The 26995-nt window shown below is 39.0% G+C and overlaps 1 protein-coding gene across 2 annotated transcripts in view; it reads left to right on the top strand.

The window, feature by feature from the left end:
• LOC131677890 (uncharacterized) overlaps positions 1–26995 on the top strand; it is a 129479-nt gene that overhangs the window by 40784 nt on the left and 61700 nt on the right. The window lies entirely within an intron of this gene.

Here is a 26995-nt window from a genome sequence, read left to right as displayed (position 1 = left end):
GTGCCCAGGCTGGTGAAGTGAATACCAGATTAGCCGGACACGCCGCTATATAAGCTAAGTATTATTTTTCTTTCTTTCATTTCCCTTTCCCCGATCGGTCTCTACTTTTCCCTTTCCCCTGAATACAAGTTTCATCTCTCGTTTACACCACGTGCTATCCTCGTGCCTTAATGGCCGAGGGCGAAGGAACATTGGATGGGAATGATATTCCCATGGATTTACCGGATAAACCCGAAATTACTCCCTCCCCTGATTCCCCCAGTCCTCCCCGTATTCAAACATACCCAGCCAGTTCAAATGGAGCCTGGGTGGTGTATTTCCGGCCCAACACGAAATCGCCCAATATTCTAGAAATATCACGGGAGCTGACTGCTAACTACCCGTCCGTAGCTCAGATAACACGTGTTCGAGCTAATAAGATACGCGTTATAGTAAATGACCTCGATCAGGCAAACCAGATTGCTCGCAGCGAGCGTTTTACGAAGCAATTTAGGGTGTATGTGCCTTGTAGGGCAGTGGAGATCGATGGAATCGTCGCCGAACCGGGTCTAAAGTGCGAAGACCTGTTGAAGTACGGGGTTGGGGACCCTTCACTTCAAAAGGTGAAGATTCTGGAATGCAAGCAATTGTATTCCGCAAAAACTGAAGATGATAATACAACTTATTCTCCGTCAGACTCGATTCGGGTGACTTTTTCCGGGTCTGCTCTTCCCAACTATGTCCTCCTGAATAAGGTTCGCCTACCTGTTCGCCTGTTTGTATCGCGGGTAATGAACTGCTGCAATTGCAAGCAACTGGACCACACAGCCACTTATTGTGGCAATAAAAAACGGTGCGGCAAATGCGAGGGAGAGCATAAGGATGACGCTTGCGGTGGAGAAACTGAGAAGTGTATTTACTGCGGGGGCCCTCCGCATGCTCTTAAGTCATGCCCGGCGTACAAGCAGCGCGGGGATAAAATTAGGCGCTCCCTTAAGGATCGCTCGAGGCACTCTTATGCAGAAATGCTAAAGAATGCTTCGCCATCTGTCCCTTACGAAAATTCCTTTGCTCTTTTGGCTGGCGTTGAGCAAGAATCTGACGACCCACAACAGGGAACATCATTGGTTAACCCAGGGGAATCCAGGAAGAGGAGAAATCTAGCCTCCCCTAAATTGCCTCGTAAGGGTGCCAAGCTGTCGTCTTCTCAGAGTGCGCCAACTACAATCAATAAATCCAACGGAAGTGATGCACTACAGCCGAAGCAATTTGCTCCAGGACTTGGAAATATTAATTCTAACAAGGAGTACCCACCACTTCCAGGGACACCAAAAACCCCAAGTGTCCCCTTTTTTCAAACAGATACTCAGTCCAGTAGCGGACTAATGAAATTTTCTGACATAGTGGACTTAATTTTCACAACTTTCAATGTTACTGATCCTCTTAAAAGCCTTCTGATACGTTTTCTCCCTATAGTGCAAACATTTTTGAAGCAGTTGACTACTAAATGGCCCCTCCTTGCAGCGATCGTATCCTTCGATGGCTAAGTCATCGAACGAGGTCACCGATTCGATCACTGTTCTACAGTGGATCAGCAGAAGTATCCTCCCGAAAATCGATTCCTTTAAATTTTTACTAAATAGTTTAAAATGTGATGCTTTCGCATTATGTGAAACTTGGTTAACTTCCGATATAAATCTCAACTTCCACGACTTTAATATAATTCGTCTGGATCGAGAAAACCCCTATGGAGGAGTACTTTTGGGGATCAAAAAGTGCTATTCTTTCAACCGAATTAACCTCCCTTCGACACCAGGCATTGAAATTGTCGCTTGTTAAGTTTTAATCAAAGGTAAAGACCTTTGCATTGCTTCCATCTACATTCCTCCTAGAGCCTCGGTAGGGCACCGAACGCTTTGTAATATCATGGAATCCTTACCGGCACCGCGGCTAGTTCTGGGAGACTTTAACTCGCACGGTACGGTATGGAGTTATCTTCATGATGATAATAGATCAACATTAATCCAAGATCTTTGCGACAATTTCAACATGACCATCTTAAACACGGGAGAAATGACGCGGATTCCTACACCACCAGCACGCGCAAGCGCGTTGGATTTATCGCTTTGCTCGACATCGCTACAGCTAGATTGCATGTGGAAGGTGATCCCTGATCCCCACGGTAGCGATCATTTGCCTATCGTGATTTCAATTGCTAACGGTTCAAGACCATCGGAAACAATCAATGTCTCGTATGACCTCACACGGAATATTGATTGGAAGAGTTACGCTACCGCGATATCCATTAAAATCGAATCCACTCAAGAACTTCCTCCGGAGGAAGAGTACAGGTTTTTGGCTGGCTTGATTCTCGACAGTGCGAATCAAGCTCAGACTAAACCAGTACCCAGCGCGAATACCCATGGACGGTCTCCCACACTGTGGTGGGATAAAAAGTGCTCAGAGCTGTACGCGGAAAAGTCCACTGCATATAAGGCCTTCTGGGAAGACGGGTTACCCGCTAGCTGTCAACAGTACGCGTCGTTAGAAAAGCGAATAAAGAGTCTAATGAAAGCCAAAAAACGCAGTTATTGGCACCGGTTCGTCGACGGGTTATCGAGAGAAACAGCGATGAGCACTCTTTGGGGTACGGCTCGACGTATGCGTAACGGAAACAGTACCAACGAGAACGTGGAATATTCAAACCGTTGGATATTCGCTTTCGCCAAGAAGATCTGTCCGGACTCTGTCCCGGTACAGAAAGCGTGCCGCGCCGCGTCTCCTCCCGATACCGCGAAAGAAACACCATTTTCGATGGTGGAGTTTTCACTTGCTCTCTTATCATGCAACAATAACGCCCCAGAGTTAGACAGAATCAAATTCAACTTGCTGAAGAATCTGCCTGACACTGCAAAAAGGCGCTTGCTGAACTTATTTAACAAGTTTCTTGAAGGTAACATTGTCCCTCATAACTGGAGGCAAGTGAAGGTCATCGCCATTCAAAAACCAGGAAAACCAGCCTCCGATCACAACTCGTATCGGCCGATTGCAATGCTGTCCTGTATTCGGAAGTTGTTCGAGAAAATGATCTTGTTTCGCCTCGACAATTGGGTTGAAGCAAATGGCTTACTGTCAGATACACAATTTGGATTCCGCAAAGGCAAAGGGACGAACGATTGCCTTGCGTTGCTTTCTACAGAAATCCAAATGGCCTATGCTAACAAAGAGCAGATGGCATCAGTCTTCTTGGATATTAAGGGGGCTTTTGACTCAGTTTTTATCAACATTCTGTCGGAGAAGCTGCACCAGCATGGTCTTTCACCAATTTTAAATAACTTTTTGCTAAACCTGTTGTCTGAAAAGCACATGCACTTTTCGCATGGCGATTTAACAACATCGCGATTTAGCTACATGGGTCTTCCCCAGGGCTCATGTCTAAGTTCCCTGCTCTACAATTTTTACATGAATGACATTGACGATTGTCTTGCCAATTCATGCACGCTAAAGCAACTTGCAGACGACGGGGTGGTCTCTGTTACAGGGCCCAAAGCTGCCGACTTGCAAGGACCATTACAAGATACCTTGGACAATTTGTCTGCTTGGGCTCTTCAGCTGGGTATCGAGTTCTCCACGGAGAAAACTGAGTTGGTTGTCTTTTCTAGGAAGCGTGAGCCGGCGCAACTCCAGCTTCTATTAATGGGTGCAACGATCAATCAGGTTATCACATTTAAATATCTCGCGGTCTGGTTCGACTCTAAAGGCACCTGGGGATGTCACATTAGGTATCTGAAACAGAAATGCCAACAAAGGATCAATTTTCTCCGAACAATAACTGGAACATGGTGGGGTGCCCACCCAGGAGACCTGATCAGGTTATACCAAACAACGATATTGTCGGTGATGGAGTACGGGTGTTTCTGTTTCCGCTCCACCGCGAACATACACTTCATCAAACTGGAGAGAATCCAGTATCGTTGCTTGCGAATTGCCTTGGGTTGCATGCCATCGACCCATACGATGAGTCTCGAAGTGCTCGTATTTTCTGGGGAAGATACGGGAGTCCTTGTGTACGTTATCTGAAAAATATTATCAGATTACCTTTGTTTGGGTCCCCTCTCATTGTTCTATCCTGGGCAATGAAAACCCCGACTCATTAGCAAAGGTGGGCGCATTAAATGGTGACATATACGAAAGACCAATCTGCTTCAACGAATTTTTTAGTATTTGTCGTCAGAGGACACTCAACAGCTGGCAAACCTCGTGGAGCAATGGTGAACTTGGACGATGGCTGCATTCGATTATCCCAAAGGTATCAACGAAGCTTTGGTTCAGGGGGATGGATGTGGGTCGGGATTTTATTCGTGTAATGTCCCGACTTATGTCCAACCACTACACCTTGGATGCACATTTGCGGCGTCTTGGGCTTGTGGAGAGTAGTCTGTGCGCTTGTGACGAGGGCTATCACGACATCGAGCACGTTGTCTGGGTATGCGCCGGGTATTTGGACGCCAGGTCTCAGTTAAAGGATTCCCTTCGGGCCCGAGGTAGACCACCCAATGTTCCAGTCCGAGATATGCTGGCAAATCGTGATTTCCCCTATATGTCCCTTATTTATACTTTCATAAAAACGATAAATATCCCAATTTAGCCCCTCTCTTTTTATTTCTCGTTTTTAGAAGTTTCCTCTTGCCGTGTGGAACCGATAAGCTCCAGACTGCCACTATGTAACCGCCGTCGCCCTTATCACTACGGAAACTGAAGCGAGAGCGACTCGAGGTCCGAAGGATTCCCTTTGAAGGATTCCCCGCGGGTCCGAAGAATACCATCCGCCAATCTGACCAACTAGACTGAGGCGCTAATTTGTTTCGCTGATCTCCCGTTTGCCCGAAAGTTGCAAGTTTTGCTCTTCTCTACCGGTCACCATCTACGCCTTCTCTCCCCTGTCCTTGATACAACTATTTCTACACCGATTTTGGAAATGACCAAGCATAAGTATCCGATAAAAAATCAAATTTGTATTCCGTATTCCTAGTTTTAAGATAGTTGTAATTTCTACTCTTTGTTAAAACTATTGTCCCCCATCTTGTAAATAGAATTGTATCCCTAGTTTTAAAAATATTTGTTCCTCCTTTTGTGTACCAAACTATATTGTTAGTTTTAAGATAACTGTACACTCAGGTTTTTTTTTACGCGGGGGATACAGACCGCGTAAATGAAAACCGCGTAAATGAAAACCGCGTAAATTTCAAAATCCGCGTAAATGAAAACCGCGTAAATTTCAAAATCCGCGTAAATGAAAACCGCGCAAATTTCAAAATCCGCGTAAATGAAAACCGCGTAAATTTCAAAATCCGCGTAAATGAAAACCGCGTAAATTTCAAAATCCGCGTAAATGAAGACCACTTAAATTTAAGAATCCGCGATAAAGGGAACCCCATTGATGGATACCGCGTAAATTTCAAAATCCGCGTAAATGAAAACCGCGTAAATTTCAAAAACCGCGTAAATGAAAACCGCGTAAATTTCAAAATCCGCGTAAATGAAAACCGCGTAAATTTCAAAATCCGCGTAAATGAAAACCGCGTAAATTTCAAAATCCGCGTAAAAAAAACCGCGTAAAAAAATACCGCGCAAAAAAAAACCGCGTAAAAAAAACTTGAGTGTATATATTTCCTAAAAACTATTACTATTGAATTCCTTGTTTTAAAATTTTTCATAAAAAAAATCTTTTGCCCCTCTTTTATATATAGAATCTTTTTTCTAGTCTTAAGATAGCTGTAAATTTTTTCTCTTTTATAAAAAAATATTTCAACATTGTAACCTCCTAGTTTTAAGATATTCAAAATGTAAAAACAAAAGAATTCGGCACCGCCAAGCTAACGCATTTGTGCCTATCAAATAAACGAAATGAATAAAAAAACACCTTTTTCAATATAAAAATCATTATTTGGTATCATTTAGTATCATTATTATTATTATTAGTTGTTGGTGATCATCGATACGTTGACCCCTTGGCGTATAACCTGTCTATATTTTTCCCATACAATAGCTTTTACCGGAAGACAATGATTTCATGTGAACATTTTTATTTGAACAAACATATAATAAAATGAATTGGTACAGTAACGTTCGGTCGCGTTTTTATGCAGCTTCTAAATTAATATTCGCAAAAGATACTCGCGGTTAATTACGGTCGTTTGGGAATCGGTTTTCGGTCCAGGTTCGTCCCTCCTCCTTCGATACGAAACATTGGTCCTTCGCGTCCGGTTGTAATGGAGAAAAGTGAGCTGGAGAAGTTATGGGCGAAAAGGGAGGTTGTTTTTGCAAAAGCAAAATGGGAGTTGTCCGTCGCAGAATCGCTTAGCACCCGGAATCCCTCATTCGACGAGGTGCACGAGCGGCGGAACAAGCTCGTAGAACCTGCTGGAAACTTCGAAAATTATTTCTTATTTTCCATATCGGATTGTTTGTGGAATACAAGTATACGAGCGATAATAACGAACACTGAAGGGAAATATAAAGGACTGTTAACCTGATGCACGGGCTTGTTAGCAATAACGGAGCTTGAAATTAGGTTCATAAAAACAGACGCGGCGAATTTTCAATACGTATTGACCCATGATCATAGATACTAGTCAGATTAGTCGTATTGGAGCTAATTTCCGATCAACTATTCATTTTTACGGCAATTTTTTCTCGGCTAGATCTGTTCGCACCCTCTCATTCTGCTACTATCGGCAGAAGGCTGATAGCACCCAGTCGTCGCCGGTCTAAGGACCAAATGTCATCAATAGACTTAGACTCGCGTGGAGGCATGAGATAGGAAACTTGTGAGAATTTTGTTATCCCACCGTTTGACGACCAACCCTCTGAACGTGAAGCTTCCTCAGCTAAACATTCCGATGTTTAAGGGTGAACGGAAGAATTGGCACTCATTTAAGGATTTGTTCGTGAGCACGATCCACAGCCGGACGGATCTAAATGACTCTCTCAAAATGCAGTATCTGTTGTCCTACTTGAATGGCGAGGCGAAAAAATGGTCAGTTCGTTTCCCATCAGTGACGCCAATTACAAGAAAGCCTGGGAAACATTGGAGGCGCATTATAATAAGAAGTATACGGTGTTTGCTCTGGTTCGAGAGTTCATCGATCAACCATCAACGTCAACTGCACTCGGATTAAAAAAGCTCCACCTCCGACGATGTGATACGTCAGCTCAAGGCTCTTGGAAACGAATTCGAATCGAGAGATCCGTGGCTTATCCACTTATTGCTAGATAAAGTTGACAAGGAAACTCGGTCTTTGTGGGCACAGAAGATAATTGTTGTCGATAATCCAACGTTCACAGACTTCTTGGAGTTCCTGCAGAAGCGCTGCGATGCGCTCGAGACGTGCACAGCCTTCACTAAGTGGACTAGCCAAGGAGACGTCGTTAAAAAAAGAATACCCGAAGGCACACGGTGGTGAAAAGGTGCAATCCTTCCTCACCAATGCTTCATCACCAACGTGCGCTAAATGTTCGAAGGATCATCCAATCTATCACTGTGACCGGTTCAAAGAAATGGATGTATCGGCCCGCAGAGAGTTAGCACAAACAGCAAGACTGTGCTTCAACTGTTTGCACTCCTCCCGCACAGCGAAGAGATGCCAGTCAAAATCTGTTTGTCGCTCTACTGATTGCAAGCAACGTCATCACACCTTGTTGTGTACACAGGATTTACAAAAGGCGGAAAAGGAACCAGAACAGCATCAACCAATCGGGATACTGGTACAGTACCAGCAATAGCATCAGCGAACGTGAACGCAGCGCAGACGGAGGGAGATAAATATGAATTTACACTACTGCCTACAGCGGTGGGACGAGTGGAAGGGAGCGACGGAAAACTGCACGATGTACGAATTCTCGTGGACTGTGGTTCACAGGTATCGCTCATTACAGAAGCGTGCGTCAGGCGTCTTGGGTTGAGACGCAGCAACGCTTCACTGGTAGTGACTGGCGTCAGCGCAGAAGTCGTCGGCAAAACCGCCAGCATGGTTACACTGGTGATCTCATCACGTTTCGAAAATACAACAAAACTCATTGCTCAAGCCTACGTATTGAGAAAGCTGACAGCAACTCTGCCGTGTCAGCGTTTCAGCGTATCTAATATGCCTTATTTGGAGGGTCTACAATTACCCGACCTGCAGTTCAATAAACCTGCATCAACGGACATCATTCTTGGAGCCGACAAGGATCACAACGGAAATCCTATGGCACAGCGTTCTGTCTTCGGTCACAGGAAAAATCTCAAAACAAGAATGTGCTCATACCTATCATTCGGTCATCAATTTGCAGCAGGAGATTGATATTGATCGGACTCTGCGCTTATTTCGGGAAGATCAGGAGTTACACAGTCTTAAGCAACACACCAAGGATGAACTTACGATGATGGAACTGTTTAACTCCACCTTAACACGCTCGCACGAAGGTCGCTTCATCGTTCGTTTACCAACGGATGATTCGAAGCTCAAACTTGGAAACTCTCTAGTTGCCGCTACCAGGCGATTGAGATGCATCGAACGCAGATTCGACAGTGACAATGATTTCAAGCAACGTTATATATCGTTCATACGGGAGTATTAAGAATTAGGTCACATGATGATCATACCACTGGCGGAGATTGACGTGGATTGGTCAAAGTCGTATTACTTGCCGCACCACGGCGTCATCAAGGAAGACAGCACCACTGCCAAACTCCGGGTGGTGTTTGATGGCTCGTCTGCAACAACGACCGGAGCATCACTCAACGATATACTATTGGACACCCCAAACATCAACGCAGATCTGTTCGAAGTACTACTGCGATTCAGAACCTATCCGATTGTATTCATAGCGGACATCGAAAAGATGTATCGTCAGGTATTGGTACATCGTGACCACACCGATTACATGCGTATCGTATGGCGAGATTCATTTTCGTCTTCTTACCGTTACCTACAGACTAAAGAACTCCGGATTCCTAGCGATGGCCGCACTGCACAGGGCGGCTGAGACTTTCGAACTGAAATATCCAGAAGCAGTACAGCGGATCATAAAGCACATCTACGTCGACGACTTAACATCAGGTGTAGATTCGGTGGATGAGGCAAAACAGCTTATTAGGCAGATAAATGATATTCTCGGTGAAGCTGGGTTTACGCTTCGCAAATGGAGCTCGAACTCTGGTGAAGTGCTGGAGTCTCTATCAGATACAATCAACAGCTCGATATCGATCCAATTTCCTGATGAACGGAACGCCGTGAAGGCACTTGGAACGCATTGGGTTCCGAGGGAAGATGTTTTCACGTTCAAGGTAACCATGTCAACCGATGGGCCAAACACGAAACACCAACTCTTGTCGGATTCAGCGAAACATTTGCATTAGTGATTATACGAGTCAAAATTCTCTACCAGAGATGTTGGCTCTACGATCCCAACTGGCATGATGCGCTACCTCCCACCATCGGAGAGGCGTGGAGCAAAGTGAAGGAAAACCTGCATCAGCTTGAGCAAATCAAGATAGCCAGATGGGCACCCAGCTACAACGGCCGCATTCAACTACACGGTTTTTCAGACGCTTCTGAGGAGGCATTTGCAGCTGTGGTATACCTTAGGTCAACGGACAGCAACGGCGAAGTTCATGTCACCTTTTACTAGTAGCGAAAACGAAGGTTGCCCCCGTGCGACAAATCTCCATACCACGTCTAGAGCTCAATGCAGCTGAACTGTTGGCGAAACTCATGAGAAAGGTTGCAGAACCATTAGAGAGATTCCAGATCGAACAGTATGCTTGGACAGATTCTACGATTGTTTTGCAGTGGTTATCCGCTCACCCTCGTAAATGGAGCACTTATATAGCAAATAGAACATCTTCAATTCTAGACATACTGCCTAGAAGGCACTGGGCACACGTCACATCAAAGGAAAATCTGGCGGATTGTGCTTCTCGAGGCGTATCCCCGCTGGAGATTATCAATCATCCGCTTTGGTGGACAGGGCCTGCTTGGCTATCTGAAGATTCGCTCACATGGAGCCGAGACGTACCAGATAATACACACGATGAAGGGACACTAGAGGTACGTAAGTGCCATCACTCTTTAAACACTATCGTTAGTTTTCCAGTGATAAGAAACACAATTGAGAAGCAAATCCTGGAGCAACGATCCAATCTCAACGCGGCCTGTTGGCAACTCGCTCGCGTTATGCGATTCGTTTACAATATGGTATTAACGGCAACAACAAGATCTCCGGTTCAATTTTACCATCGGAGCTAAATCAGGCTCGAATGCAGTTCGTCCGACTGGCGCAGCAAGAATCCTACGAAGGTGAAATTAAAGCGCTAGCTCGTGGGGATAGCCTTCCCGTAACGTCTAGCATATCAAGCCTGTATCCGTTCCTGGATAGTGCCGGTACGCTCCGGGTCGGTGGCCGGTTGCAACACTTGTTGCATACATTCGACGTCAAACACCGATAATTTTATCGAAAAATCATCGCTTCACAAAACTACTGTTGGAGGAAATTCATCTCAACAATTACCACGCCAAGTCAACTTTAATGACAGCAACAATCAACCAGCGTTATTGGACTCAGGATTGTCAAAGGATTATTAAATAGGTAATTCAACAGTTTATGATGTGTTGTCGTCGCAAGGCGCTGACAGCAAAACAGTTGATGGGAAGTTTGACAGCATGTCGCCCATTCGCTCACGTTGGGGTGGATTATGCTGGTCCAATAATGGTACGTTGCAGCAACACGCGAGGAGCACAGTGTATGAAGGGATATATTGTCGTTTTTGTTTCCCTTTCAAGTAAGGCTATCAACTTGGAAGTTGCAGGAGATCTAACCACTGATACCTTTTTGGGAGCCTACAAGAGAATTATCGCACGTCGTGGATATTGTAGCGAAGTATGGTCCGATAACGGCACGAATCTGGTAGGTGCCGATCGACAGCTGCAGGAAATCTATGACGTTGTTACCAAACATGTTAAACAAAAGGAACATTTCTTCGTAAATCTCGGAATTCGCTGGCGATTCATTCCACCCGCAAGTCCACATCAAGGTGGCATATGGGAAGCAGCAGTTGAAAGCGCCAAGAAGTTGATTCGACCGATCCACAGTGGTCCCAAAGAGCAAAAAGTGTTTTTTTTAGATTGCGTCAAAACGGTTGACTTTAGCAATAATATATGGTGTCTTTGAGAAAGTTTCTTGTAGTAGAACTCCCCTTCTTTTTGTCTTATCGGATTGATGATTAATCCCCCTAATAGTGAGTTACGGAATTTTGTTTTCTTCAATAATTCAGATAGACAAATAGATTTCAGAAAAGTTGTAGAGAAACTCGTTACAAACATTTTACCTGAAGACTTCAACTCTATCTTTTAAGCGTTTTAAGATATGGGACATTATTTGTAAAAGGTCCCTTAAAAACAATTTTTCATCATTAGTTTTCTTCTAGATTTTTTTCCATTATATAAATGTTCTAGAACATTGTTTGGACTATTAAACTGCATTACTTTGCCGAAGACGGAAACTTGCTATCGCTGGTATGTGTGGAGATATTCACGTTTTTTGATTGAAAATAGCTCTTTTTCCAAAGCCGATAACTTTTAAACGGGCAAAACACTTTGTAAACAAATGAAAGTGCAAGAAAAGCTCAACAAATGCTGGAAAAATCACATCTCCCCAAGGTGGCCCTCTATGGCAATACTAGAGCTGAAGTTTGTCCATACTAGAGCTGTTCCGGCATTAACTACATCACTATATATTACAGTTAGTTCTGAAATAAAGGGTTAAAGTCGCAATAATTAGCCTTTCTTACTTAAATCGGAGTATCAGCGCTCAGTTCAGAAGCTTTGTCCACTTCCTGATTGAGCCGTTGCCTCAAGGCGGGGTGGATGTTGGTGATCATCGATACGTTGACCCCTTGGCGTCAACGTATCGATGATCACCAACAACATCACCAACCTGTCTATATTCTTCTCATACAATAGCTTTTACCGGAAGACAATGATTTTATGTGAACATTTTTATTTGAACAAACATATAATAAAATGAATTGGTACAGTAACGTTCGGTCGCGTTTGTATACAGCTTCTAAATGAATATTCGCAAAAGGTACTCGCGGTTAATTACGGTCGTTTGGAAATCGGTTTTCGGTCTAGGTTCGTCCCTCCTCCTTCGATACGAAACAATTAGTTGTAATGCATTCTTACCTTTGCGTTTCCATAATTTACCTTGACGCTGGTATTTACCGCCTTTCTTATTACTATCCCTTATTCCTTTGCCATTGTAAATCAGGCTATCTCCTTTTTAGATTTTAGATTTTTTTTTTCCTTCTTTGTTAGCCTTTTTCCGTTCTGTTAGTAAGCTCCTTCTGTATCCATGATTTCATGAATTATTCCGCTCGTACATGAAAGAGAGATTAGTAGATACGAAGATTTCTATAATGAATATTTCTTTTGTGGGACTGTAGTAGCTGTAAGCTCAAACACGTACTAACTATTTTTAAATCGGACAAACTTTTAAACCGGCCTAAACTATTTGGTAAGCTTGAACCAAACGATGCTGTCATTTATATGGCTGCGTTCTGATCTGCGATACACGACAATGTTATAAAACAACAAATTCATGTTAAAGAAAATGAGTGAATTAGACAACATGGAGAATTGTTTTTCATTCCGATATTTTCTTGCAGTAAAATAGCTTTTCTTCGTCATATGTTTCGTTTCATAGCGTGTGAAAACAATTTTGTTATCATGTAACCGATATGTTTCTGAACTTGGAACTTTAACTTGGTGGATAGTTTATAGTTGGCCGATGATGTACAGCATTTTGTAGTGACATAATATTCAATGCACAAAAGAAAATAAGTTTGAGGTGGTTGAACCATCGTTTGTAACTGGTGCCATGATAGTTATTTTAAACTTTGATTAAAAATTGGTTGAAATATTTCAATTTGAATTCAAAATGAACTATGAATGTCATTCTAATTGAGCACGATACCTGTCGACACTGGGGGAGGATATTTATATTCGTTTCAAGCGCATTTTCACAAGTTTGGAATAAATATCAATTATAAATAAAGGTTAGATCACACTCTGAGAATTAAAATTGTACTCGTTTTTTCAACGAAACTAAAATAAAAAGTAAACAAAGGTCAAACAAAAAATTAAATTTTGACAGAATGATCATTTTAAATTCACAAGTGTTATATTTCATATTTTTGTTTGCACTGTGGCAGACAGACAATATAGATATATTTCTGTAATGCGTCAATGCAGATTGGAACGATTTTATTTGCTAACAAAATTTCTACGATTTTACATTAAAACAGAAATGAAAGTTTTGAGCATTCTAGTAATATATTTTTACGAACAAATATATTGATCATCGTTGCGTTCGCAATCAATTTTAAAACATTTTTATTTGGATTTTTATGTGAGTTTACCCGTATAGGAAAAATTCGTATATTTTAAATTTTTTATTTAGTATTTGCTTAGGGTATTTATGGAGTTACTTTGTAAGCAATTAACATTCTGATTCAATTTGTGAACTGGGAGTGAATATAAGAAAATTTATAAAATAGTGCATTTTACGATCTACATCATGTCATTTATTTGGATCTATCCAATGAAAAAAAAACTATTTTTTTCATTATTCACTTTCTTCGATGTGAGATACGACAGATATATTGGCAATAATTCGTGATGTTGTTGATTTATATTAAGGAATTAAATGATCCCACTTATACTATGTTCACACTACAGAGTTGAAACACGTTATAATAATTAACAACAAGAAAAATGTCATCAAGATAGCGTTAAAATACGTTTTAACTCGTAGTGTGAACGTAGTATTACTCTCATAGCGATATGTAAAAGAAAATAATCAAAACAATTCTTATTGCAGTTTTGATTTTAATTCGCAAAAACAACTTTGATCTGAATGTGCGATAATCGGTTCGATTTATCCAAATGTGCTCTCCTGTAACTCTTCGATGAGCAATTGGAATCAAGCGTGTGGAGAGAAGGAAATAACAGAGAAATCAAAAATACAGGTAAATATCGTTCGGGGGTGCTTGTCTTTCCTACCTGATAAAACTGGCTTATTTATTGCCATCTTTACTGCGAGCAAAGAGAGACATATTTATCCAGAAGAAAGCTGAAGAGAGGATTGAAAATAACGAAGTATGCGCAAGAGGAGCATGACATATTTTTGCCTTCTTCCGGTAACATGATGCTGCCATTTGCATTACTGCGTTCTGATCGACAATACACGGCAATGTTAAAAATCGTAACTCTATAGTGTGAACATGGTATAAAACGTCATTTAGCTAATTTGCTAATAATGGTGCATACTATCGTGAACGTTATAGAGTTGTATTGTTAGTCGCTAACCACTCCAAGGATTGAAAGAGCTTCTCTAACATTATATTTAGTAGTCAGACAGTTCAGCCAAATCTGATTATTTCAAATTAAATCAAATGCTTACAGAACAATAATGGAAGCTTACCTTTTTTGGAAACGTTTGTATTAGTTGCTGTTCTGAAGCACATGAAAAAGCCAAAAACAATTATTTATTTGCTTCAGATAATTATGTGGTCATTGGAAAAGAAATCTGACATTTTAGCCTGGTGGGGCTTATTATACCATCCTACCCAACTACTCCACTAACCATGCATATAGAATTTGGCAGACCTACTTTACTGAAAATGAGGTAATTCAAATTATCAGCACGATTACCTAATCAATCCTGAAATACCAAAAGCTCAGTAATTGAGCTGAGAATTTGACAACTTCAAAAGCTGATTTTCAACGAAGTAAATCTGTCAAATGGGTTAAATCCAAATGGCTGAGCTTTCAACATCTTAGATTGCTAAAACGTTCAGTTCAACGAAATTTTGCGACGTCATGGGAAAATTGAGAAAGCTTCAAATCCCGGTTACAAAATAGTAAATTACAATTAATTACTTTCTATTGTCTGCAATCTGTCTGATAATCAATTAACAGATATAACTTAACAAGTTGAACCTGACACTTGATGCAGACAGTGAATCTTCAGGAGACACCTCGACAAAATGCGGTGTAAACCGTAACTCAAAATTTCCTGGACCAATCGTACTGAATTTTGCACAGTTTTTCTTCTTCACATCATTGCCCAGGTAACTACAAAAGCTTTTTGCAAAATGCTTAATATTATTATTTTTTCAACAGCATTTTCATCGTTTTTAGCAATACTCGGACTTTGGCTTCAAAGTGCTACGAAAAGTTCGAAAATCGACCATGAAATAAAAGCTCCATTAGTTACTTGTGGAGTGATGTTAAAAACAACTATGCAAATGTATCAACGATTGGCCCAGCAGATTTTGAGTTATGGTGTACACCTCAAAACCAGTTTTCGACGTGGCACCTGACTGAATAGACAATCTTTGCACCGAAAAAAAATTAGGGAATCCAATTTTTTGCCGATAATACTTTACACGACCCCCCTTAAGTTCCGACACGCTTTAGGCGATTCTTCCGCATTCAACTTTTTGTGTTATTTTTCCAAGTCATTCGTCCAGTCTCAACTTTCACAACTTCTTTCAAACCCTGTGCATTTCTGTTCTATCACTAAGAATTAAACGACAATTTGTTCTACAGTGGAAATGCCAATCGTCCAAGATCTGATGGAAAATTATAAATAGTGAAACAATATAAGCAAGCTTCGATATTATTTAAATAACGATCAAAATGAGAACATTTGTAGCAGATTGTTTGCCGTCATAGTGTTGCTTAGGTTGTATGACATGACTTTATTTACAATATTTATTCTTAGTTTGGATTCTTTCGAAAGCAGTTAAAATATAAGAAATTTTCCACTTGCTTATTGTGTTCTTTATGAGAAGATATAAGTAGAAAAGGGTACACATTGTGATTATGTATTCTTTTCCTTTCCTCTAGTTAAACTAACTAAAAAATTGTGGGTAAATTAAAGAGCTTCACTCATTTTGATAGCCATAAGTAAACTAACAAACGAAAACAATTTTCATTTAATGCAGCTCTGCATCTAATTATAAAATTTCGTTCTACGGTTTGTTTTAAAACGATTCGACTTCTGCTAACCTGCAATATAACTCTTCGACATGGCATTTTCAAATGAGCGTGCAGCACCTTATGGATAGGACGATAAAGAATATAAAAAAATGACATTTAAAACTCGATTATACCTGTTTTTCGTACGAGATAAAAGTTGCTTACTTGCCCTCATATGGTTTGTGTGCAGCATGGGCCATAATATTGCACATAAAGGTCGAAAAGTTGATTCAAAATATTGAGATGTATGCAAGAGGAATATGGCGCCCAGGGCCTAAAATTCTCATACCCATTCAATGAACGATGAAATTCACTGAATTCACCTTCGTCTTTTCGCTGCCTCCTTCGTTACTAAATTCACACAAAGCAAAACAATATAGACAACGCCCCTTCCTCTTTCGATTCTATGGAAGCGGGTAGCAGAAGTAGTGACTTTCGTTTTCCTATGACAATACGAAAATTCAATCTCGTTTAAATTTCACATCAGTAATTTTGATTTTTATTTTTATTTTCATTAAATGAAATTATAGCAATGTGCATCATAAAATGCAACTAGAACGCCGCAAACACAGGAAATACGCACACCACTGCCCCTTCAGTCGTCCAATATCATCGCTAGCTTGTAATTCTCCCAAACCGAAAAACGGCAAATAAATATCGTTACTAGTTTCTTTTCGTTTGGCCAGCGCTATGTGCAATATCGAAGAGACTAATGTCGTTCTCAATTTCGAAGCGAAAACGAATGTGTGGAGAAAATAATGAAATTGAATTTACCCGCATGCTTTGTCGTAGGCCATTGTCTCATTTTCGGTTTCGTAATGTTCTAATGGTTTAGAAAGTAGCATCGCTCGCTCGTCATTTTCGTCAGATTTTGGTAAACGAAAAAAACATTTTTCGACTCCGATGGCGCCCCTTTACAAGGTTTTCATTTGGCTTCAGGATGCAGCCATTTCTGCGATGACATGTACTAACGTCTTAGACCGGACTAAACTCAGACCTAAAATCAAAGATAGTACCGTGCGGCGGTACCAATTAGTTTCAAGCTTACCGCTATAGATGTGATTTCTTCTAGAATGTTAAAATTATGCTATATTTTACTGGTTGACTGGTTCTTGCCAACAAATTTTCACCCTGGCGAGAAGTTTTGGTTTTTACCAAATTTTCCTCCTTAGGGTGAAATATAGCATAGTGCTTTCGCATAGGCCTGCTAAGCCAAGACAAGTTTCGGTTTCACTGTGTCTCATCGGCATAAACAGAACTTCTGCTCGAACGGGACATCACGTTTGATCAGTCGTTCGATTGAAACACAAAGTGTGTTTTAGTTTTAAGGGATTTGCGTCAAGCCGGCGCTAATCTATTCCGACAATAAGTTAGTGTTGGTTTCTGATGAGGCGAAGCCGAAACGCAACACAGTATGATGTTAAAATTGTTTAAGTGATTTGTACTAAGTTGTTAATATGGCTACTGGTATAAATTCATATATACATGCACACATACACATATATAGCTTGACGAAAATCCATAAGAGACTGTCCCCCTGTTCCTGAAGGTGGAGAATCGGATCCGTTAGAGCTACTTACCACCTTCAGGAACCAAGACAACAGTTTGAGTGAGTTTAGAGATAGAAATACCCACCCAACGTCTGATCATCTTTCATAAATGACAGTCCATTGATCTCCCCCTCTCATGAATCGGTCACTGTGCCCAAGATCAAATAAGCATTCTCCCGTTATACCGACTTGAATCTTCGTTCGAACCGGTCACAAATCTTGATAGCTCCTGGTTTACCTAAAGCTTTTCAACAGCAAAAGTCTGTTTCAAGGCTACCTATATTTTCGCTCGATCAGTCTTTCTCAAGACTACCTATATTTTTTCGACAATTAGTCTTTTTCAAGACTACCTACTTTTTTCTACTCAATCAGTCTTTTTCAAGACTAAAACATTTTTCAAGAACAATTCAGCCTAAAGAAATATTTAATTCTTCCAACATGCCTGGGTCCTCCCAGAAAGGCCGTGTGCCAAAAATTAAAGCTAAACGGAGAATCCACCTCGAAAATTCAATTGACTGCAGCAACTCATTCGATGTTTTATCCGAATGTGAAGCTCATGAAATTTCTAAATTTCCTCGCATTGCGCATAATGCCAATGAGAAGAAAACGCAATCACCTCCGCCTATAACAGTGATGATCTCCGACTTCAAAGCCTTTCGAACTGAGCTTTCGACGTTCCTTCCGGACGTGAAAGTCTCTTTTCAGATTGGCCGAAGAGGAGAATGACGAGTTACAGCGGAGGAATTGATTGACCACAAACGACTACTCCAGTATCTTACGGAGAAGTTATATAAATTTTATTCATATGATTTCAAGACAGATAGACCATTCAAAGCTGTCTTGAAAGGGCTACCTCAAGGTCAAAGTTTGGATGAAATATCCAACGAATTGAAAAATTTACTTGGCTTTTCTCCTTCACAGGTTATTCTTATGAAGAGAAAGGCTAGCGGCGATTACAATTACAATCTGGAATAATCCAGGAGCTTTATTTAATTCATTTTAACCGTAATGAGGTTAATAATTTGAAAAAGCACGTTTTATGTTCCACGTGCGAGTAAAGTGGGAACATTATAGACGACATGGGGGCAGAATTCAAAATCTGACCCAGTGTCGTAGATGCCAAGGCTTTGGGCACGGCACAAAAAATTGTTATTTGGATTCCAAATGTATGATCTGTGGTGATAAATCGCACACTAAAGATACTTGTCCGGTGAAAAAAACCACAAAAAGTTTCAAATGCGCTAGATGTAGCGAAAATCATAAATCGAATTTCTGGGGTTGTCCTGTTCGTGAAAAAATATAAATTCTCGTTCTACACACCTAGAAAAAATAGTGTAAATTTACGTCTCCTGACCCTGACATATACGAGCATCAAAAATGACTTAGTTTTACGTTTGATTTTAATTTTACATGACGTTTAATTTAGTAATTCATGTAATTTTACTCCATATACAGCGTTTGTTCTGAATGGTAGGAAGTGTAATTTTATGTTATTGCGCATGTAAAGTATATGTTTCATGTATAATTAAACGGAACACGGTAATGTTCCGTCATTTCGTAAATTACGGTTTATTGAATTGGGTCATGTTTGCAATTAGGTCAACGATAAAATTCAGATTTCTTGGGTGTGTAGGCAACAAAAACAACAAATAAAAAATGCACCTATTTCGTCAGGTACACTTTAAGAAAACACGTCCAAACGTGTTAATCCGATTCAAAATAGATTAACAACTTCTTCTACCTCCGTCACACCATCCTACAATAGTGTGTCATTTTGTGCTTCAGTGGCAGGTAACAAGGCCAAAATAACGGCTACCGTTACCACGCCCACAAACTCTTTTGCACCCAACGCTTCCTTTAGTCCGATGGATCTAGGTAGCGCAACAGAAGAAAAATTAAAATACCTGCAAGACTGTATGTTACCTATGATGATTGCCATGTTAAATTGGGTGGGAATTTGCTAACAAAATTGTAATGAAATTAAAGTTTAACAATGACTTTAAATAATCATTTAAATTTATTAAATTGGAATGCTCGTTCATTAAAAACGTGCAAAGACGAATTTTTCAACTTCTTGAGGATACATAATGTTCATATTGCCGTTGTGACCGAAACTTTTTTAAAACCAAATATTAAATTGAAGAGTAACTCTAATTTTGTTATTCATCGATTTGATCGAATTGTTGAATTCGGCGGAGGAATCGCAATAGCGGTTAATCGCAGGATCAAACATTCCGTTACCCTGCCTCTTGACACCAAGGTGATCGAGAGTTTGGGTATCGAAGTTGAAACTGATCTTGGTATCATTTTTATTGCTGCACTGGCGAGCAAATTAATTTCTTGAAAAGAGACTTACAAAAAATCGGTCGAAATTCTTCATAATCGGTGATTTTAACGCCAAACACCGAGCCTGGAATAATGCTCAAAGCAATTCCAACGGTAAAATACTTTTTAATGATAGCTCTTCTACGTCCTACGTGCTATTCGTCTGTAAGGAGTCCATCAACTATTGATTTGGTTTTGACAGATCAAAGTCACATTTGTAGCGAATTGATTACACATGCTGACTTTGATTCTGATCATCTTCCAGTAACTTTTTCACTTTCTCAAGAAGCTGTTTCCAATCCTATTAGCTCAGTGTTCAATTATCACAAAGCGAATTGGGAAAGGTACAAAACTTATATTGAGAATAATTTTAATCATGACCTTGATTTACAAAATAAAGCTGACATCGATACGGCATTACAAAATTTCTTTAGTTGATGCTAGAAATTTATCAGTACCAACAACACAGAAAAAATTTAATACTCCTATTATTGACGACGATCTTCAACTTCTGATTCGCTTGAAGAATGTTCGAAGACGTCAATATCAACGTTCTCGTGATCCTGCTATGAAATATATCTATCAGGATCTACAAAAAGAAATTAAGCATAGATTCACACTCTTAAGAAATGAAAATTTCGCGAAAGAGGTTGAACAAATTAAGCCAAATTCTAAACCTTTCTGGAAACTTTCTAAGGTTCTTAAGAAACCTCAGAAACTAATTCCAGCTTTGAAGGAAGGTGACCACATACTTCTTACAAACGAAGAAAAAGCTCAAAAACTTGCTCAGCAGTTTGAAAGCGTCCATAATTTTAATCTCAATGTTGTGAGTCCTATTGAAACCGAAGTCTTACAAAAATATGAAAACGTTTCAAATCAAGTATTGTCTCCAGACGATATTGTTGAAACAAACTATGTTGAGATGAAAAAGTTAAAAAATATGAAAGCTCCAGGTTATGATGGAAGTTTCAACATTCTTCTTAAAAACCTTCCCGAAATCACCATGAGATACTTGATCAAAATATTCAACGAATGTTTTGAATTAGCATACTTCCCTGAAAGATGGAAAAATGCCAAGGTTATTCCTATTTTGAAGCCAGATAAAAACCCAACAGAAGCATCTAGCTATCGATCAATTAGTTTACTCTCTTCTATTAGTAAATTATTTGAAAAAATCATCCCAACTAGAATGATGTCACATATCAATGAGAATTCTATTTTTCTTCCTGAGCAGTTTGGATTTCGTATTGGACATTCAACTATGCATCAACTTTTGAGATTAACTAACATGACAAAGGCAAATATCTCAGAGGGCTATTCCACTGGAGTTGCTCTTCTAGACATCGAAAAAGCTTTCGAGTTTGCCACAAAGAATTAATTGCCAAAATGTGGGATTTCAATTTTCCAATTTACATAATAAAGATAATTAAAAATTATCTTGCTAATCGTACCCTACAGGTTTCTTATCAGAATTGTAAATCTAATAAGCTACCCGTTAAAGCAGGCGTCCCTCAAGCATCAAGCGTCGCATCAATACTATACAATATTTAACCTCTGATCTTCCAAATCTACCTACAGGCTGTAAAAAGTCACTTTTCTGTGATGATACTAGCATCTCAGCCACTGGTAGGAGTCTTCGTATTATCTGCAGTTGACTGCAACGAAGCTTAAATATTTTCAATGATTACCTGAAAAAATGGAAAATTTCCACTAATGCGGTAAAAACACAATTGATTGTGTTTCCGCATAAGCCAAGATCTTCTTCTCTTAAACCAAATAATAACCATATTATTAAATTTAATGGTTTGAATTTAACGTGGTCAGATCAAGTTAAATACTTGGGTTTGATTTACGATAAAAAAAACTCACTTTTAAGGATCACATTGAAGGAATCCAAACAAAATGCAACAAATATATAAAATGTTTATACCCTCTTATAAAAAGAATTCTAGGCTCTGCCTAAAGAACAAACAAATATTTAGACCGGCAATGCTATATGCAGTGCCAATCTGGGCAAGTTGTTGTGCTACTAGGAAGAAAACGCTTCAAAGGATTCAGAATAAAATTCTGAAAATAATTTTGAAGCATATTATAACTTAATAATAATTAACTGAATCATGTAAACAATAGGGATGAAAAGTCACCACTTGTGGCTGAACACCCAATATACTAAATTAGAAATGTAATGCAAACAAAATAATATAATCAAATAGAAAATAATATGTATATATAAATAAAAGCATTCTCCCGTTCAAAGTGGAAGCATCCATACCCGCCGATGACCGATAATCATGAAGTTAGAAAATCAAAGAAGCAGAACTCGCTCGGAGCTCTAACTCTCATCAACCAATCGAAAGTACGTAATTGCTTATTTTTGAGAACAAAGCCACTTTATCCGACGGTCTGGTCAGCGTGTATGATGGTTCTTCAAAACAACTTGGCACACCTTGAACACTTGAACAGACGTGGTCTCAATAATTTGGACAATCTACTTGAATCCAATACTTTGTGAAAAATGAATGATGACAATTAGTTTAAATTATATACAATGAACCAACAACCACAGGACACTGCATCGGTCTGGATCCAGACGAATATTGAACGCAAAATAATTCAATCTGCCAGTCGTCAGGGTATCCCCCTGCTTCCATCCGCCTCCGGAATCACGCGTCGTTGGGCTGCTCGACTCTAGGGATCCCCAGAATCATGGAGCTTCGCACTACCAATCTCTAAGCACAAAAATTGTAGTTGAAGCCCACCGCCAAACCCAAAGAATATAACCTCTTCTCAGAGCCAAAACTAAAATTAGAAAGTTATGGAAAGTTTATTTTGTTATTGAGTGTTGATCTGATTTTTATTTATGGTAAGGAAGAGTAGTAGAGACAAGTAAAGATAGATGGAGTTAGAACATAAATATAGATTGTTTTTAGTATGCATGGATAATGTTAATGCAGAGTAAATTAATCTATAAAGTGGGAGAATATAGAGATTTTCTATTCAATTGAGTAAATGAAAATATATTAGCTACATAAAGAAATAGATATTATATTAACATGCATCTAAACTACTTTTAGGTGTTTGGTGATGTGGTTCACGTGGATTGGATTTCTTCAAAAACTACGCGTTTCAGTTTATTATGTTGATCGAGTTCAGCATTAACTAGTGGCTGAACAGTATGTTTAAGAAAAGGTTCCATCCATAAGAGATTGTCATCTCTGTTTCTGAAAACAGCGAGTCCGATTCGTTATAGACGAGTGTTACCATCTTCACGAGCCAGAGCGACAGAGCGATTTAAGAGATAAAAACACCCACCTTCAATCTGATCATCTCTTATAAATGACAGTCCATTGATCCGAATCGAATGACTCGATCACTATGCCATCGATGAACACACATTTTGCACTCTTCAACAGATACCCACACGCGCAAGAAAGAGAGATTTGTATCACCTCTACAGCAGAAAATGGATGTGGTTCATTGAATACCGAATGAACACCAGTGCGTGTGCGGACCAGAGATGCCAGATACTTTTTTCAAATGTCTGCAATAATAATTTTAAAGTCTGGAAAGAACAAAAAATGTCAGAGAAACAAGTGAAACCAAAATCCTTTATATACAAAAATCTGTAAATATCTGCAACCAAACTAAAGAATCTGCAAATATCTGCACCCAAACTAAAAAATCTGCAAATATCTGCGTCATCGAAAAAATCTGCAGCTAAAATTAAAAGCCTGCGAATTTGCAGACATGTCTGCAAATCTGGCATCTCTGGTGCAGACGTATTACTATTGCCCGTGTATGCATCGTTGCTTGTTTCTTGCCTATACTGATTCGTTCTCCAGCAAAGCTGGGTTGTTCATTTTCGTTTTGCGATCCGATTGTAGGAAGAGAGTTGAAGCATTCGCTTCAATCATTTTTCGATTGCATCATACCAGCTTGAACCTTCGTTCGAACCGGTCACAAATCTTGATAGCTCCTGGTTTACCTAGAGTTTTTCAACAGCAACAGTCTTTCTCAAGACTACCTTTATTTTTTCGACAATTAGACTTTCTCAAGACTACCTACTTTTTCTACTCTATCAGTCTTTTTCAAGACTAAAACATTTTTCAAGAACAATTCAGCCTAAAGAAATATTTAATTCTTCCAACATGCCTGGGTCCTCCCAGAAAGGCCGTGTGCCAAAAATTAAAGCTAAACGGATAATGGTATCTTCTCCACCCGAAAATTCAATTGACTGCAGCAACTCATTCGATGTTTTATCCGAATGTGAAGCTGATGAAATTTCTAAATTTTCTCGCATTGCGCATAATGCCAATGAGAAGAAAACGCAATCACCTCCACCTATAACAGTGATGATCTCCGACTTCAAAGCCTTTCGAACTGAGCTTCCGACGTTCCTTCCGGACGTGAAAGTCTCTTTTCAGATTGGCCGAAGAGGAGAATGTCGAGTTACAGCGGAAAAATTGATTGGCCACAAACGACTACTCCAGTATCTTACGGAGAAGTTATATAAATTTTATTCATATGATTTCAAGACAGCTAGACCATTCAAGGCTGTCTTGAAAGGGCTACCACAAGGTCAAAGTTTGGATGAAATATCAGGGTGGCGATTCCTGGAAAAAACCTGGAAAATCAGGGAATTTCAGGGAATTCTATTTGACCTGGAAAAACCTGAAATTTTTAGGGAATTTGTGTTCAAATCAGGGAGAAATTTCGACCTGGTGTTAATATTTTTTTTAAATGCGACTGGAAAATATTGGCTCAAATATTCGGTTGAACGCACTTACTCCCCTCAACACATTTTATACTAAGGATTCCTAATATTCGATCCATCTCATAATTACAACTTCTCACAACAATGGTTATATGGGTCAGATTTACAACCAAAATTTGAATTCTTTCCAAATTTTTTTCTTGCATTGTTTAGCTAAAAATAATTAACACGTATTTTTTGTTTTGGCTGAATATGATACATTTTTCAAGTTATTAGATTTGTAACTTTTGAAGTTTATAAAATCGAACATTTTTCAATCACTGATAACTGCATGGAAAAAATATTATTTACAACAAGTAGTTTTTGCATGAGCTTACCGAAAAAAACATAAAAAATATTTTTTGTTATATAGCTTATGAAATCTGCAATTATTATAAACAAATTGATTTTTTTAAAGGTTGGGCCAATTTTAAATATTAAGAATCATGTTTAATCTTTTTTTTTGTGAAAAAATATGGAGTGGATATCAAAATACAATGCGAGATATAACAGTTATAAAGTGAAAACAAGCCAATTTTACACTAAACGACCAGTGACATACCTGTTATAATTGTATTATCTTGTGAAGTACTTGGAGATCCATTCCGAAATTTTTACCTAATATTCGCAATATAATTATAAATGATTTCAAAAAATAATAAAATGTTTTTGGTTCAACTTAAAAAAAAATGCTTCTAGTATTTGCAGATTACATAAGTTACATAGCAAAAACAAATATGCATTGCAAAAACAATTTCGGTGAGCTCATGCGAAAAGGAAACTTATTAAATTATTTAATATTTTTCTACAAATTGAATAGTTTCTGAGTAGAAGATTTATTAATTCCAGCGGACACTGAGTAAGTGTAATTGCCTACGGGTCCGCTACCCCCTTTTGGTCTTTCATACAGTGGTATGCTGAATGCAGAATTGTAACGAAATTTGAGCATACTGTTAAGTGGAGCCGCATGCAGAGCAAGACTCGAGCTAGGATGGTGGCTACCAACATACATACATACAAATTGAATAGTTTTTGAGTTATCAGTGATTGAAAAATGTTCAATTCAATAAAATTCAAAATTTTACAAACTCATAAATTGAATAAAATAATCATATTCAACAAAAACAAAACATAGTGTGAACAATTTTGAGCTAAAGATCGCAAAAAAAAAATTGGTTGTAAATCTGACGTGGAATTACTCATATATAATAATTTATATGGATTCCAATTGATTTATCGACGGCCCTGTTGTGATTCTTCTGACTCAAGGTTAAGTACACTTGATGTGCACAGGCCGTTTACTTTGACACGGCTCAATGCATTAGCTTGGTCGAACCGTGGGTATTTTTTATGTTTACAAATTGTAGACGAAAAAGATGGGTCAATAATGTTAGAGATACAGAGTGGTAGAGTAATTATGCCTATTAAATCGGACATATTGTTGATTATCTAGTTGCATTTCCAAAATAATAAAGCAATAAATTCTTTAAAAACTACAAGGGGCAGCCCTATGGGGTTGCACGAACTGTAAACGTAGGACTATACTACTTAATGTAAAATATTTATTTTCTTAGTACATTTAGAGTAATAATAAATCAAATATATTTCTAACGAATAGTTTAAGCACAACCAATCAACATCGAATGTTACATATTGAACCAAACCTTCTTGGTTGTCAAGTTATTTCATTTGCAGGCGATCGAAACCAATTAAACATATTTGAGAAGATCTGAAGAAAGAAGACAGAAAACCGTGACCGAACTAATACCTGAAATTATTGCACAAGATTAGCTTTTAAAAATTGTAAAAACTTTTCGATTGTGTGTGGTAAAAAAACCCGGACCGGTGAAGAAAAATCAAATTTTAGACAATATAATCACATTTCTTGTGTAGAACAAGCTTTCTAGTTTTATTTTGTCATCATTTTAACTTACCTAAAGTACGTATACAAATGTAGCGAATGCAGTGGTCTTAATCATTTATCTGTGCTTTCCATCGATCCGTGTAAATTTGTTGCTAAGAAAGTTTTCGTCTTTGCGCAATGAAAGCACAGATTGCTATCATGCAGGCTACACATGCATCCGTTAACAATCAGAGATGCCACACTGAAATTTGTGTTTCGGTCAAAAATATCATTTTACCATCTGTGATGACTGAAACAGGAAAAAATCTGTGATAAATTTCCGAAAAATCACAATATTTCCAAAAATTATCCAATTTTCATCAAAATGCCAAAAATCTACCATCTGTGAAAGGAATCTGTGATCAAAAATTGTGAAAAAAATCTCTGATATTACAGA

The sequence above is a fragment of the Topomyia yanbarensis genome, chromosome 1, assembly GCF_030247195.1.
Source record: "Topomyia yanbarensis strain Yona2022 chromosome 1, ASM3024719v1, whole genome shotgun sequence".
In the NCBI taxonomy this organism is placed as follows: Eukaryota; Metazoa; Arthropoda; class Insecta; order Diptera; family Culicidae; genus Topomyia; species Topomyia yanbarensis.
This window is presented reverse-complemented; position numbering and strand designations above follow the sequence as displayed.